The sequence below is a fragment of the Puma concolor genome, chromosome A3, assembly GCF_028749965.1.
Source record: "Puma concolor isolate L17-30 chromosome A3, mPumCon1.1.hap2, whole genome shotgun sequence".
Lineage (NCBI taxonomy): Eukaryota > Metazoa > Chordata > Mammalia > Carnivora > Felidae > Puma > Puma concolor.
In genome coordinates, this window is record NC_141669.1 from 109920308 (window position 1) to 109937356 (window position 17049).

General features: G+C 40.2%; 1 protein-coding gene across 6 annotated transcripts in view; it reads left to right on the forward strand.

Moving 5' to 3' along the window:
• SLC23A2 (solute carrier family 23 member 2) overlaps nucleotides 1-17049 on the forward strand; it is a 137292-nt gene that overhangs the window by 24719 nt on the left and 95524 nt on the right. For 3 of the 6 annotated variants that reach the window (XM_086701748.1, XM_086701743.1, XM_086701749.1), the window contains exons 2-3: nucleotides 1906-2029; nucleotides 13611-13674. The gene's annotated coding sequence lies outside the window, so the exon portion shown is untranslated. Of the gene's footprint in view, nucleotides 1-1905; nucleotides 2030-12666; nucleotides 12826-13610; nucleotides 13675-17049 lie in introns of all 6 variants that reach the window. The other 3 variants (XM_086701745.1, XM_086701744.1, XM_086701746.1) reach the window with 3 other exon arrangements.

Below are 17049 nucleotides of genomic sequence, written 5' to 3' on the forward strand. Positions count from 1 at the left end.
TTATAGCTTCAGAATTCCGAAGCTTCACAATCCCAAAGTAGGCATCCCATTCAGTTTTGACAATTTTAGAGCCATGGCTATCCAATTTACTTTTTTTTTTTTTTTTTAATGTTTGTTTATTTTTGAGAAAGAGACACACACAGTGTGTGAGCAGGGGAGGGTCAGAGAGAGAGGGAGACACAATTAGAAGTAGGCTCCAGGCTCCGGGCTATCAGCACAGAGCCCGACGCGGTGCTCAAACTCACAAACTGTGAGATCATGACCTGAGCCGAAGTCAGTCACTTAACTGACTGACTGAGCCACTCAGGCGGCGCTGTCCAATTTACTTTTGATGAAGAGTAAGTTGGGAGAGATGGCGAGTTCCCTGCAATGGCCATTGGAGTTTTAAACTACTGTGTGCGTGAAGAGGAACTGACCAGGGTGCCGGAAGAGGGGTCACCCTCAAAACATCTTGATAACTGGGATCCCACTTCTTAGCAGTTTATTTTGGTTTGTCTGTCTTTTCTAGAGCAGGAAAGAAAGATTCCTAAACGGTATGATCAATCTGGTTCTAAAAGGAATCCGAGCAAAGGCCAGCTCTGTTCCGGTAGGCACAGCCCTGTTCGTGAGAAGTTGGGCCAAGGACTAGCAGTTTTATTAGGAATGGCCTAGTTCTTAGGAGGAGTCGGACCAAAGGCCAAACGAGTGTTCTTACAAAGGACCAAGCCTTAGATTCTGAATAATTCCTGGAGAGCTTAAAACACAAGAGTGGAGCTCAAAATCCAGAAGAAGAATTTTAGGGTGGGCAAGAAAGCAGTGAGCTCTGTGGGTATGGGTGCATATTTGCTCACTAGCCTTGGATTTGTTGGTGGTCTTCTGGATCCCACCAAATAATGTTAACCTTAAAAATAAGTTATTTTAGGGGCACCTGTGTGGCTCAGTCGGTTAAGCATCCGACTATTGATCTCAGTTCAGGTCATTATCTCACGGTTCGTGGGTTCAAGCCCTGTGTTGGGCTCTGCGCTGACAGCCTTGGGATTCTCTCCTTCTCTGTCTTCCCCTCCCCTGCTTTCTCTCTCTCTAAATATAAATAAATTTAAAAATAAATCTTAAAAAAAAAGTTATTTTACCAACAAAAATGGGTTTATTTGGGAGTAACCAAGAATTACAACTCCTGGGCATTAAGCTATAACAAAGCCATAGGCAAGTCCAACAAAGAAGAAGGTTATCTTACGGAGGAGAAAATTGGGAGGGGTTGTTTTGAACAAAGCCCATTGGAGGAGAATACTAATTCAGGCTAATGGTTTGCCATTGGCTGAGTTGCAAGGATAGCCAGTTTCTTGTAGAGCTGCAGTCTATATCTTTGTCAAGGCCTGTCATTGATGATTCTTTCCTGTAGAGATTGTTCTGTTGGGGTCTGTGATGACAATTTCCTGTAATTGACCGATTGGTAGTGGCTTCCCTCTTCTAGCTTCCCTTAGTCTCTTCCCCACTCCACTTTAGTGAGGCTTCCCTTTATTAATTTTAAGAAGTGTGTAGTACAGTGCTTGGCACATATTGAATACTAGAGAAGTTTTTTTGTCTTTTTTTTTTTTGGAAATTGAGATCTTATTCTAGGGAATATGGAGTTTAAAAGGAAAAAAACCCCAACTAAGTACAAAATTGCTTTTTCCAGATACTCTAAAATACCATCTCCCAACACATTTTGTGCAAATGGAGAGCCAATTTTGAAGGGATTGAAGGTGCAGCTTGTGCTTCTGCCTGGGGATGGGCTGGGGACTCCTAGATGCTCCTTAAGAATGAGGGAGCAACAGAGCAAGTTCTAGGATTGGGCAGAGCTGAATGAGAAGTAGATTCCATTCATGCAGAGGCCTCCTGCTAGGTTTATTATTACTCTGTTTTTATTGATCATCTGTTTTTCTCTAGCTAGGTCTTGACTCTGACAACCGGGATCCTCCTGTGGTTTCGAGCTTGGACTTCAGCACCGGGAAATGTAGCTCAGCAGCTTGTAACGGAAAGCATATGGACAGGTTCACGTCACGGCATTTAGGTGCGTCTGAAACCTAATCTTTTTCGTTCTGCATTTCATGATGCAGTTGTGCTGACAGCCCTTTAGTGTTAGAATTCATTTGTGCTTGACCTCGCCCTTTGTACATGTCACCAAAGGTCTAAATGCAATCCTGGGAATAATTAATTGTTTGGTTAATGCTAATGATAAGGTAATGGGCTGTTGTCGGCCAAATTCCTTGTTAAGTAGATTAAAGTAGAAAATAGGCAAAGTCTTGCCATGTACAGGTAATGAAGTAAGTATTTTCTTTTTCCTTTACATGCTTTTGACTTTTTTAAATGAGCAAACTTTTGAATACCTATTGCCTTTGAGGCTCCATGTCTGGGTCACAGGTCTGAACCCCGGGGGTAAAGAGATTGAAGACCTGTTCCTTCTTTTTCAAGCATTCTTCAATTTAAGTAGTGAGACTAAATAAGCACATTTACACTGCATTTCCTCCCATGCTCTCCTGTCCCAAGGCTTGATGGGTATTTTGGTTATTTAAAATTTTTTGCTATTGCAAACAATATTGCAGTGAAATTTCTTGCACCTATTTCAGGGACAATACCCATAAGTAAATTTTTAACAGTAAAATTGTTGAGTATAGTGCTTATGAATATTTACTTTTTTAATTTTGACAAATTGTCCCATAGGGAAGCTACAAGAATTTATACTCCTAATAAACATTCTTGCAAACAGGTTGTCTTGTCAAAACTAAATGTATTCAGTATGGTGGGTATAGAAAGTTATGTCAGTGGTACTTTTATTTACTATTAATTTACAAACAGTGACATTCAGTATTTAGGTATACATTTATAAGAGCTTTTATAAATGCTGAAAGGGTATCATTTCTTTTTTAAAAAAATTTATTTTCATTTTCTAATAGAAAGTCCATACTTGCTCTTAAAAAAAAAGGAAAATTCCAAGAATTTAGGAAGAGCCTTGGTCTCACCACCTAATGACACCACCGTGAACATTTGTGGATTTCTTCCACTTTTTGTTTTCTATGTGAAGTTGTTTGTTTTTTTTTCTTTTTTTCTTTTTTTAATGTTTATTTTTGTGAGAGAGAGAGAGAGAGCAAGCGGGGAGGGGCAGAGAGAGAGGGAGACACAGAATCCAAAGCAGGCTCCAGGCTCTGAGCCATCAGCACAGAGCCTGACTTGGGGCTCAAATTCACAAACTGTGAGATCATGACCTGAGCTGAAGTCGGATGCTTAACCAGCTGAGCCACTCAGGTGCCCCAAGTTGTTGTCTTAAGCTGTCATCAAATTGTATGTAATACGTTTTTTTTTTTCGATTTCTATTTATTTAAATCCAAGTTAGTTAACATATAGTGTAATAATGGTTTCAGGAATAGAATTTAGTGATTTGTCACTTACATAAAACACCCAGTGCTCATCCCAGCAAGTGCCCTCCTTAAGGCCCATTGCCCGTTTAGCCCATCCCCCTCACCTAACACCCCTCCAGTAACCCTCAGTTTGTTGTCTGTATTTAAGAATCTCTTAGGGTTAGCCTCCCTCTCTGTTCTTATCTTATGTTTCCTTCCCTTCCCCTATGTTCATCTGTTTTGTTTCTTAAATTCCACATATGAATGAAATCATATGATGTTTGCCTTTCTCTGACTGACTTGTTTTGCTTAGCGTAATACACTCTAGTTCCATCGGCATTGTTGCAAATGGCAAGATTTCATTTTTTTCATCACCAAGTAGTATTCTATTGTATATATATACCACATTTTCTTTATCCATTCGTCAGTTGATGGGCATTGGGGCTCTTTCCATAGTTTGGCTATTGTTGATAGTGCTGCTATAAACATTGGGGTGCATGTGCCCGTTCGAATCAGCGTTTTTGTATCCTTTGGATAAATACCTAGTAGTGCAATTGCTGGGTTGTAGGCTAGTTTTATTTTTAATTTTTTGAGGAACCTCCTTACTGTTTTCCAGAGTGGCTGCACCAGTTTGCATTGCCAACAGTGCAAGAGGGTTCCCTTTTCTCCACATCCTTGTCAACACCTGTTGTTTCCTGAGTTGTTCATTTTAGCCATTCTGACAGGTGTGAGGTGGTATCTCATCGTGGTTTTAATTTGTATCTCCCTGATGATCAGTGATGTTGAGCATCTTTTCATGTGTCTGTTAGCCATCTGGATGTCTTCTTTGAAAAAAGTGTCTGTTCATGTTTTTTGCCCATTTCTTCACTAAATTATTTGTATTTTGGGTGTTGAGTTTGGTAAGTTCTTTTTAGATTTTGGATAGTAACTCTTTATCCTGTATGTCATTTGCAAATGTCTTCTCCCATTCAGTAGGTTGCCTTCTAATTTTGTTGATTGTTTCCTTTGCTGTGCAGAAGGCTTTTATCTTTAATTTTTTTTCCACATTATTTTTGAGAGAGAGAGAAAGAGAGAGCGAGCGTGAGTAGGGGAGGGGCAGAGAGAGACACAGAATCCAAAGCAGCTCCAGGCTTTGAGCTGTCAGTACAGATCCTGAGGCGGGGCTCAAACCCACAAGCTGTGAGATCATGAACTGAGCCAAAGTTGGACGCTGAACCGACTGACCCACCCAGGCGCCTCCAGAAGCCTTTTATCTTGAAGTGCCAGTAGTTCATTATTGCTTTTGTTCTCTTGCCTCTGGAGACATGTGTAGTAAGAAATTGCTGCGGCCAAGGTCGAAGAGATTGTTGCCTGTTTTCTCCTCTAGAGTTTTGATGGTTTCCTGTCTTACATTTAGGTCTTTCATCCATTTTGAATTTATTTTTGTGTATGGTTAAGAAAGTGGTCCAGTTTCATTCTTCTGCATGGTGCCATCCAGTTTTCTCAGCACCATTTGCTGAAGAGATTGTCTTTTTTCCATTGGATACTCTTTCCTGCTTTGTTGAAGATTGGTTGGTTATATATTTGTGGGTTAATTTCTGGGTTTTCTCTTTTGTTCCATTGGTCTTTTTTTTTTTTTTTTTAATAATTTTTTAAAAGTTTATATGTTTTGGGGCGCCTGGGTGGCGCAGTTGGTTAAGCGTCCGACTTCAGCCAGGTCACGATCTCGCGGTCCGTGAGTTCGAGCCCCGCGTCGGGCTCTGGGCTGATGGCTCAGAGCCTGGAGCCTGTTTCCGATTCCGTGTCTCCCTCTCTCTCTGCCCCTCGCCCGTTCATGCTCTGTCTCTCTCTGTCCCAAAAATAAATAAACGTTGAAAAAAAAAAAAAAGTTTATATGTTTTGAGAGACAGCATGAGTGAGGAGGCAGCAAGAGAGAGGAAGACAGAGAATCCCAAGCAGGTTCTGCACTGTTAGTGCAGAGCCCAATGTGGGGCTTGAACCCATGAAACTGTGAGATCATGACCTGAGCTGAACGCAAGAGTCAGACACTTAACCAGCTGAGCCACTCAGGTGCCCCTCTACATGTCTGTTTTTGTGCCAGTACCATACTGTCTTGATGATTACAGCTTTTATAGCTTGAAGTCTGGAATTGTGATGCCTCTAGTTTTGGTTTTCGTTTTCAACATTATTTTGGCTCTTTGGGGCCTTTTTATAATACTTTCTTAAAAGTAATATTTATTACCACGAGGGAGGTGAGGTGAATATCTCTGGGAATATCTGCCGAATACATGGTCTCCCAGCTCTCAGAGTTTCTGTTAACCATCTTTATATTTCTATTCACACATCTCTTTCTCTGCTCTGTGCACAGAGCTTTTTTCTCAAATCTCTCGTCTTTGGTGGGCACTTGTCAGATGTACATGCCACCCCCAGCTCAAATTTAGCATGTCCAGACCTCGTTCGTTACTTGCCTTGTCGAGCCCATTTCCTTACTTATTTAAAGGAGACAGACAATCTTGTTCTTTTTCTAGAGGTCCTCTTTGACACCCGATCTTTGATTTTTTTTTTTTCTCTTTTAAATCACTCACTCTATCCGTCCCTTTTTGTCATCCCTTTTGTCACCCCAGTTGCCAAGATCCTTATACTTGGATTAACACAGTAGCTTCTTGACCTTCCATCTTGAGATTTTTCCAGTGGTGGACTCCTCACCTGCCCAGAAACTGATGTCTCATTAAAGCCATGTTGCATTTACATTGGACTTTTGAGACTCCTTTGACACTGCAAGTTGTTTTCGTCCTCCACCTCCCATTGTGAGCTGTGGTTAAGCTGTTTTCATGGCTTTGAGACTTGCAGTACTCCTGCCTGCCTTGGTCTCCAAGGTGGCCTTCCACTCAGGACTTTCCTGCTGACCCCAAATCCCATTTCCACAAATTCATTTCTGACCATTTCAGGCTCTATTGAGCTGTTTTCTCCCGAGTGCTCATGCACAGTTTGGGAAGTATCTATCATGTCTCTGTGATTGACTCGTTGTCCCAATCTGTCCACTGAGATGGCAGATGGCTTCACATATAATCCATTTCCATCTCAGTGCTGAGACTTTTGGCAGTTCAGGAAACTAGCCAAATGGTTGATTTATCCTTTTCTTTTTCAGTACAGATCCTAAATATTCAGTTTACTAAACTGAGAAAAGAGAAGGTTTGCTAGTTAGTACCTTTCATCTTTGTTCTCAAGAGCATACACTTGTCTGGGCATTCATAGCCAAGAACACCAGCACTGCCCAGCGCCTGGAGCCTGCAGACCCCATACCCAGTTCTGCTTCAGGCACGTTTTAGAAGTTGATCCTCAGATGTGGAAGGACTCGGATAGAAACTGGATTAAAAACTTTCAGCCGTGAGGAGAAATCTCTGTTTTATTAGTGGGTGATTTCTGAGAGTCTCTGTCTGGTAATTTTGGTTTACAGACTGTGTGCTATTGACGTCAATGTCCCACTTTCTCGTAACTAAACATGTTATATAAAATGCTGCATTGTTTATAGTTTGATCGGTAGCAACAAGAGAATTAAATATTTACTGGGAAAAGTGGGTACTTTCAAAAACCTATGTAAACACTGATGATGATCACAGAGCTTGCATAAGAAGGTAAGGAAGGAAGATGGTTTCTATGAAACCGTTACTATGAAGGGGTTCCAAGCGCATTAGAACAGCTCTGGCCTTTTCAGTGGGCTTTGTTTTAAAATCAATGTGTTAGTGTTGGATTACTACCAGCTGTTGATAAATTGCCTAAGTCCTTTGCTGCCTTTCTGTTTGGTATGGAAAAATCTCATCAATAACTTTGTCCCATTCCTTTTAATGATAATTTTTTTCATACATGTATTTTATTTTAGTTTTGCCATACAAAACTAGAACTTGGCAATTCAATAGTTACAAAGCCCCTCTGGATTTGAGCCCCATGGATAGACCCTGTTAGCTTTATTTAGGTTTCTTGTGCTGGTTCTGAGCTTCTAGGGGAGAGCCCCCAGGTCCCCTTATGACCTTTTAGCTCCTGCTTGTTGTTAGCATGTGGATTTCTGCTTTCACCTTTCTCACATCTGGCTCCCTCCCTCCTTCTGGTGCTGTGAGTGTGAGAAATTAGGTTATGGCACCTGCTCCCCTCCATCAGAAGGCAGGCTACAGAACTGGTGGTGGAGCATAGTACTACAGTGTTCTGATGTTTGGGCTAAGATACGTGGCCTTGCCTGTGTTGTGTGCACGTGTGCTTGTAAAATCAGTATCACAACATACTCTCTGGATGGAAGTCTGATCATGATTATCATGGTTGTGTACTCTGCAGTAACTTTTTTCTCTTTTCCTGGTATCCACTTTCTTTAGACCGGTACTGTTCGATACAATTATAATGGGAGTCCCATATGTGATTTTTCTAGTAGCTCTAGTAAACAAAGTAAAAAGACATAGGTAATATTAATTTTAGTAATAGGTTTTATAACCTAATATATTAAAAAATTATTGTTTCACATAATATAAAATTATTAGTAAGATGTGCTTTTTTTCCCCATAGTAAGTCTTTGGAGTTTGATGTGTATTTTATACTTAACAGCACATCTCAGTTGGGCTGACCACGGTTCAAGTGCTTAGTAGTCCCATGGGGCTGGTGCTCTTGGGTTGGGTGGCTCAAGGCCCACATTGTTTTTATGTACATTAAGTAGTGTTTTCAACTTTTAAGCTTTTGGATTTTTGGGTATTTCATAACATAAGCCACTTGTATTCATGGGCTGTGTAATACCATATACTCATCATCAAATGATGCTTTTTTCAGCTTCCCTTTCTCATTTTTTTCCCTGTCAAATTGAGAGGTTTCCCATTGCCTGGAAAATGGTTCTGAACCGGTTCAATTAATTTGCTTGATAAGGCAGTATTTTCTAGATGTTATTTCATTTATTCCCTGGCTTGAGAAGAAAAAAAAATTTTTTTTAATGTATTTAAAATTTACATATATGTATACAGATTTTTTAAACTAGTTTTCTCTTTTACCCAAGAATCACAAATGTTTTATAGCTTATGATTTTAGATATAATATTAGCTTATGATTTTAATAAGTTAATGTTTACGTTTATGTTTATATACATAAAAATATTAAATATAAATTTTGCATTATATATAAATGTAATTTTAGGTTATAATACATTGAAGTTTAGGGTCCAATGAATAGTTCTCATTTCTTTAAATTTTTAAATTTTTTAAGTTTATTTCTTTCTTTATTTTGAGGGAGAGAGAGCATGAGCAGGAGAGGGGCAGAGAGAATTTCTGCACTCACAGTGAGGAGCCCCCCTGTGGGGCTTGAACCCACCAACTGTGAGATCATCACCTGAGTGGAAATCAAGAGTTGGATGCTCAACAGACTGAGCCACCCTGGCATCCCTCTTCTTCTTTTTTTTTTTAATTAACTTTTTAGTTTTAATTCCAGTGTAGTTACCGTATAGTGTTAGATTAGTTTCAGGTGTATAGCATAGTGGTTCAATAATTCTGTTCATTACTCAGTGCTCCCTTTTTTAGGGTCCAGTGAATATTTCTCATTTCTTTTAAAATGAAGAATTTTACCTAGAAACATGTGAAGAAGTGCAGTACGGTACTGTCTTTAGATGACAACAGCCTTTGGAAGTAGCTGAAGAGAACACAGGGCTGTGAGGAAATACAGGAAAATCGGGAGTCCTCCACTCTGAAAGTTTGCAGAACGTTGGAGTGCCTCCCTTCTGACCACACCTTTTGGTTTCCTTAGTTACTCAGCTGCTGTCAAGAAGTCCTTGGAAATGAGGGGCTAAGCATCTCGTTACAAGGATTTGAGTGCCTTAATTTCACCTAGTTTGTCTTGCCTGCATATTTATTTTAGTACTGTCCTTAGGCAGTGATTTAAGGTTTAAAAATGAAAATAGGGGTTCCTGGCTGGCTTTGTCGATAGAGCATACGATTCTTGATCTTGGGGTTGTTGAGTTCGATCACCACGTTAACTGTAGAGATTACTTTAAAAAACGAAATCTTTAAAATGATACACACACTGTAGAAAAAGCAAAAATCAAAAAAGAGCAAAAAGTCATCCTGTCATCTGGAGGTAATCACAAAATCACCAGACACTGGTGTTTTTCCTGTTTTCCATGTGTGTATGTACACACTATAATGGAAGTGTTCAGTGTGTTTTGTAACCCGCCTTTTCCTCCTTTCAGGGACACGCTCAACACATTATCTTTCATGTCAGTGGGTACTTCTGTTACCAAAATTTTAAGTCCCCACAATATTCTAAGAATGTATCCATAATTTAACCAACCAGTTTAGACATTAGTATTTTCCCCTCCAGTTCTGGATTGTTCTGTGTACTCTTTTAGGTGAACGTTCTCATAATGAAAAATTGAGCCTATTTTAATTATTTTGTTAAATTCCTTATGAATAGAATTATTGGGTCAAAGGCTGTGTGTATTTTTAGAGCTTTTGATGTTGTTAAATGACCATCTAGAAATGTTAAGCCAATTATTATTCCCACCAGCAGTTAATGCAAGTGCCTGCCTATTGAAGGGATGTTAAGCAATTATTCAGTAGTGTTAAGATTTTTTGAATGATTTACAAGCAGTAGATTCTGATTTCATGTATGCTCTTTTATATTTTCATATTTTTTATAAGAAAGCTTATACATGATTATATTCCTGTCAGCAATACAGTGAGAATCACATTAAATGAAAAAATAAAAAGCAAATTTTGACAGTATTTGGAATTCTTACAGCCAAGCAGACTACTTTAAAAAAATTTTTATTTTATTTATGTTTTTAGTTTTTTTTTTATTGTTTTTTTTTTTTTTTTTTTTTTTTTTTTTTTGAGAGAGAGAGAGGGTGAGAGTGAGTGGAGGAGGGACAGAGGGAAGGAGTGGGGGGAGAGAATCCCAAGCAGGATGCACACTGTTAGCACAGAGCCTGTTGGGGGGCTCAGACTCACACACCATGAGATCATGACCTGAGCTGAAATCAAGAGTTAGACTCTTAAGTGACTGAGCCGCCCAGGTGCCCCCAAGCAGACTATTTTTAAGCGTGTGTGGTTAAGGTGTTCTGAAGCCCAGTTTACCAGAGAACCAGAAGCCTTCCTGACTCGGTGGCTCTCTGGATAAATTTTAGACGTACACTTTATTCTCTGAAGTTGTATTTTTTGTTAGCCAAAGCTTAGAAACCAAGTAGATTAAGAAAAATGTGGATTTCTCATTGAGTGAGCCCAAGAAGAGCGTGCATTTGAACGACGAGGGATACTTGGTATGAATTGTGGTTGTTGCTTTGGAGGGGATGGCAAAGCAAAGTGTGTGATTTGATTTTGATTTTGAGGTGTCTGGGAAGGATTTTCTGAGGAATTGGTGATTTTACCAGAGATCTCAAATGTGAATAGGAATTCCCTGGATGTGCCCTCCTTCCAGATGGAGAGAACAGTGGACGGTGACCTCCAGCCTTCATCTTTACAAAGCCTGCCATTTTCAAGGCCACACCAGTCTGTCGCCCCGCCCTCCCCTTACCTTTGTGCCTCCGTCTACCAACTTCTTAACCGTTCCTAATGTTCCTTGAGAATGTTGCCTCCTGGCTTGCTCCTTTTCTTTCTGCCGTGTCTTCTAACATTGTCTCTGTGTTGTTGGCTCCTCCCGCCTCCAATCCAAACCTCACCCTCCCTTCACAGGATCTTTTTTGGAACTTTTATTTCCAGTTACTTCCACTTTCCTGGGCCTTGTTCTCTCCCAGATGACACGTTTGGAATCTTGAGCTCGAGAGCGTCTTCTCTGCACACATCCTGTCCTTCCCTAGGTCTCTTTCATTCTCATCTAGTTCTTGATCCTCAGGCACTCCGGTGCTCTCTGGCTTCCACTTCCCTTCCTCACCCTTTTTACCTGCTGCGGACTCCTCAGGGAGTCATGTGACTGTCCTCTTGCTGACATCTTGGTTTCCTCACTGAATTGTCTGGGTGACTTCCCAGCCTTCCTCAGTGGCACAGTCCTGCTGTTGTAACTTCTCTGTGTTTTTGTTTTGTTTTGTTTTGTTTTGTTTTTTTTGTCTGTCATGCTCTGCGGGAGAGAAACCAGGTATCAGAGTGACTTTTTCTATCACCCATGTCCAAGTTCTGGGCTCAGCCAGACCCTTGACTTTGTTGTTGTTGTTGTTCCTTATGTCATCTGTTCACTCCTCTAGTTTCATCCTCCACCTGTCCTCTCCACCATGACTTCTGCTTCTTAGTTCATTAAGAAGTCCTCAGATAAATGATCCCCTCAGCTTCCTGCCCTCCTACCTCCTCGAGTATTGAGAAATAGTAACTATCTGAATACATCTCTGCCCACTTTATTCCATTTCCAGAGGAAATGAGGCAGTCCCACTGATGGTCTGTGTGGAGCTGTTGTAACAGATTCTAAGTTTTCCTGCTGTGGTCACAGGAGAACTGCTTCCTGTTCCCTGGTTTATGGAGATAGGTTTGTGTTTTCACAGAAGGTAGGGTCTTAGAAGTGGCGTGACCCTTGGAGAGGAGCAGGTTAAATGACCTCTTGAGATGATGGAGCTCAAATGTGGCCCAGTCAGGAGTCTGGAATCTCCATTGCCTCTTCAGTGGCCTTGCCTGATTGTAAATGAAAATCCCCCTAAGGGGGAGGTGGGATTGGAGGTGATGAGGACATGAGATGTGTTTGTAATTAAAGAAAAATAGATAATGGATATACATGGAACAAAATTTAAGAGGTCCTGAGGACAGTCAAGGCAATTAAGTCTCCCTCCTTGTCTGATTGCCTCTCCCTTCTCAGCAGGCAACTACTTGTACCAGTTTTTATGCGTCTGTTTTGTGTATCCTTTAAGAGTCTGCTTTTTAATTGTGAAATTTCAAATGTAAAAAAAATCAAAGAATGAACACTCATATGCCAGATACCCAGATTTAATAAATCTAAACATGCTGTTTTTGCTTTAGGCCTTCCTTCCTTTCTTCCTTCCTTCCTTTTAAAGAAAATAAAACATTTTAGATACTCTGTATTCTTTACTAGTGTCCTCTCCTTCCCTTCTCTCCCAGAGGTAACCCTGCATCGATATTTTCACTTTTGAATTACATGTTTGTATACCCATAAACCCACATCACATACAGTATTGACTACATGATTTAAAACCTTAAGTAAGCGATTTCATGTGATACGTGTTCTGTAGTCTGCTCATTCAGGAATGTTTTCAAGGCATGCTGACCTGAGTAGCTAGATAGAGTTCATTTGAACTGCTCTTTTTAAATTCTGTTTAAGTAGCAGAACTTAACTTTTATATTCTGTTGATGTATTGGTTATGTACTGTTAAAAACAGGGTCAAGATGCTGAGAAGTGACATTGCCGGATCATAGTGCACACACCTCTTCAACCTGCTAGCTGCCACCAAATTGTTTTGCCCAGTGTTTGAACCAATTTACATTTCTGGCAAGAGAGTGGGAAAATTCCTGTTTATCCACAGTCTTCCCAACAGTTGGTATTATTAAACTCTTTTGTACTGGCCTTATCTGATGGGTGTGGGATGACCTCTCATTAGCAGGGATATGCCACATTGGTTTATCCATTCACTGGCTAAAGGTGAATGATTCCAGGTTTGGGCTATCATAAATAAAGCCATCATAAACATTTATGTGCACGTTTTGGATCGAGCAGAAGTTTACATTTACGTAATGAACAGGAGTAACATTACTGGGTCATAGGGTAAATGTGTCTTTTAACCTTATAAGGAATGGCCAAACTTTTTCCAAAGTGGTTGTGCCATTTTATGTACTGACCAGGACAGTATGGGAGTCCCAAATGCTCTGTGTCCTGATCAGAACTTGGTGTATCGTCTCAGCAGTTTTCATGTTTGTTTTCTCCGTTCTGATAAGTATGTCCTATATTTTTTTAACCCAAATAATTAAATTGTAAAAACTGGCTATTTTAAAATGACTTAAAGTAATTGATTTTTGCCCTTCTTGCTCTTTGACCCCCCCCCCCCGCCCCATTCAAAATCCAAGCGTTGTGTTAGGAGAACCCAACAGTGATAAGAGGTGGTAGGGTGTAGTGGAGCATTTGCAGGCTGCTGATAGGAAATTTGGTCAGGGTAGTTTTCTTGCTGCTTTCAGCAAAGTTCTCTTAAGTTATGGACTCTTTGATTTACCGGCTGGACTTTTTAGTTTTATTTCTGGAAAATATGTATTAAAACTTTACAGTGAAGAGCGTGGAGTCCCTATTTTAATGACCTCACCCACCTACTTGTGATTTTTTCCCTCTCTCCAGGCCTTGAATAAGATTTGAGAATGCTTGTTCCATTACGAAAAACGGAAGTGCAGAAACCACAGAGGTAGGTCGACACCCTTCTTTTATAGAGCAAAACACGTGAGGCCCACTAGTTAATGACTCTCCTGCACATACGCCACTGTGCTTAGTCTGCAGTGTGGGCTTCTGGACTCCCAGTGAAGTGCTTTCTCCCGCTAATCCTTGTGTTCTGCATGGTGCTGACTAGGCCGTGCTGTGATGTGAATCTTGGGTTTGGAGGATGCAGTCTTTATAATGGATTTACTTTGAGAGCCAGAGAAACTTGATTTTACTTTCAGTGCTGGAGTTCTGGCATGTGCTGTCAGTACACATTCTGAGTCATGCTTTGAGACCATGAACAAGTAGCCTTTATTTTTTTATTTATTTAAAAAAAAAATTTTTTTTTTCAACGTTTTTATTTATTTTTGGGACAGAGAGAGACAGAGCATGAACGGGGGAGGGGCAGAGAGAGAGGGAGACACAGAATCGGAAACAGGCTCCAGGCTCCGAGCCATCAGCCCAGAGCCTGACGCGGGGCTCGAACTCATGGACCGCGAGATCGTGACCTGAGCTGAAGTCGGACACTTAACCGACTGCGCCACCCAGGCGCCCCGAACAAGTAGCCTTTAAATGTCAGAGAAGCCAAGCCCGTTTATTGAAGTCTTTGATAGTCAAGGTGAACAGTCAATTTACTCATCTCACCCAGATGTTTACCCTTGATCATGAAGCTACCGTTTGAAGGAAAATAACATTCATCTAGGTTTGAAATGTGTACTGATCCATTTCCTTTTGAAAATTTAGTAACTGGGGTTAATTCTAAAATGTGTTGTTTTGCCACATTGTGTCTGTGCCTACATTTTTTTTTTTTTTAAAGAGTATAGTTTTGGTAATTCTAATATAACCACATATGAAATGGAAGCTTTTTTTCTGTCACGTAACCTGGCTCCTTTTTTCTTATTGCTTCACCGTTGTTAGCATACTGACTTAGTAACATGGCTCAAGATGGTTCTTGCAGCTAGGGGGAAGGAGAGGACGTACTTCCATGCACATCCCATTGGCCAGAACATAGTCATGTGGTCACATCTAGCTGCAGGGGAAGCCGGGAGATGTTGCCTGAATTTTGTTGGTTGTGTCCCCAGCTTAAAATCAAGGGGTTTTGTAATAATAAATTGAGAGAGGACTCTTCTTGGAGACACCTGGTGGTCTCTGATACTTCTGATGAAATACAGACATTGCACATAGAACAACGCATAGTTGGAAGTAAGTTGTATATAAAGTGTTTTTTAATTCTGTTTAGCTTTCTGTAGGTTTGAAATTTTCCGGAAGTTTATTGAGGCCGTTTTGTATTTTCCAATTTACTTTACCAAGTGCCAGTTGAATGTTGTAACACTAGGGGGTGCTGTAAGTCAGCGCCTTTGCTCTTCGTGTTTCCAGAATTATTTCCCCACCCCAAGTTGGCTCATTACAGAATCAGAGTAGTTTCTGTCCAGTTGATAATCCTAAACTTTCTCTGTTGTTTTACTCCATTTTTCAACATTAAAATGTCAGTATATAACATTTATTTGGAAAAGCAGAAATAACCACCCAGATATAAGGATGTTTTCTCAAAACAGTTCAGATTTTGTCCTTAAAAGGAAAACATAAACCAGAGATTACATTAATCAAATATTTTCAAATGCATAATGATTTCTGAAGAGTTCAACATTTTTTTCAGTATTTGTTTTAAGGTTAGCCTTTTAGTTGCTTTGCATATTTTTTTGGTCCTAGATTTACTACACTTCCAGGCACTAAGATTTCAACTACTTCTGATTTGTCCCTTAATAATGGGAGGGACATAAAACTTAGAAAATCAGGGGAATGTAAAGAAGAAATACTCAGAATCCTGCTTTACAGAAATGACTAATCGGTGTATTGCCACCTCCTTTGCTAGTAAGTATACTTGTGCATGCATGTATACGATACTTTACAAGGTGAGCAAATCATGAGTTAATGCTAGTGTTTGGCATGTTTTTTCTGTGTTCAGTTTTTAAACCAATTTTATTTTTTATTTTTATTTTGAGAGGGGGGAGAGGGAGCGCGTGCGCAGAAACAGAGAAGGGTCAGGGAGAGAGAGAGAGAGTCTTTAGGCTCCTTGCTTTCAGTGCAGAGCCTGACATGGGGCTCAATCTCACAAACCATGAGATCATGACCTGAGCCAACATCCAGAGTCAGATGCTTAGCTTAACCTACTGAGCCACCCAGGAGCCCATTCTGTGTTTATTTTGTAATGATCTACCTTTCTGAAGTATTTTATTCTAAGTTTTTAAACTCATTTTCTGAGTTAGACTCATTACCTGTAAATCATTACTTTGTCTTTCCATTTCTAGTATTAGAACTTTTTTTTTAAAGTTTATTATTATGAGAGAGTGCACAAGAGCACAAGAGTTGGGAGAGGGCAGAGGGGGAGAGAGAGAATCCCAAGTAGGCTCCATGCTGTCAGCCAGAGCCCAACTGGGGGAGGGGGAGCTCCATCTCACAAACTGTGAGATTGTGACCTGAGCCAAACTCAAGAGTAGGACGCTTAACCTACTGAGCCACCCCGGTGCCTCTCCAGTGTTAGAACTTTTAAAACCTTTTTTCATATTGTAGGAATTAGGACAGCCTTCTATAGTGGAGGCTATCAGACTCCATCTGTTTCTGGCTTTAATGGGTACCACTTGGGGTTTTTCGGAGTGAGTATCACTGGCTGTTGGCATGAGATAGGGATTCTTTTGGAGGACTTGTTTTCTTCTGTGTCAAATGTGCTAAGAGTTATTTGAAAATTGATGATGAGTTTTATCCAGAGCCTTTTTGGTTTTCATTGGTCTTATAGGCTTTCTTCTTTCTACCTGTTGATGTGAGTTGTGATACTAGGTTTTTTTCCTTTTCGTTGTTAAGTTGGAGATCAAGATGGTACTAGATTTCTAAAATGGTTCACCAGTCTTTTTCTCCTTTTCCAGTGCTCTGCAGCTGAGTAGCATAGGAAGTGACTATTCCTTAGCGCTTGGAGACATTTGCCTGGGAAGCTAATTGGGCCTGTGTATTTTTGAGTGGAAAGTTTCCATCTGCTTTGGCCTTGGGAGGTGTGTTCAAGAACCTTCTTGGATGTATTTATCAAATTTATCTTTTTTTTTCTTATTTTCTAGCTAATTTTTCTCTAATTTCTTACGCTTTGTGTATGATATTTTATTGCTTATTCTTCCTTTTCGTAAGGGTGTGCTTACAGTTTCAGCTTCACCTTTGACCCAACAGTTATTTTGGAGAAAGGTTGAAAATTTTGAAGTTGTTAGACTTTGTTGGTTAATAATTCTTTTGATCTCTTTGGGCATTATCCTCAGGCAGTGAGGAAAAAATAAATGCTCCTTTTTGTGGGGGTTGAACTTTTCATTTGTGATGATGGTCA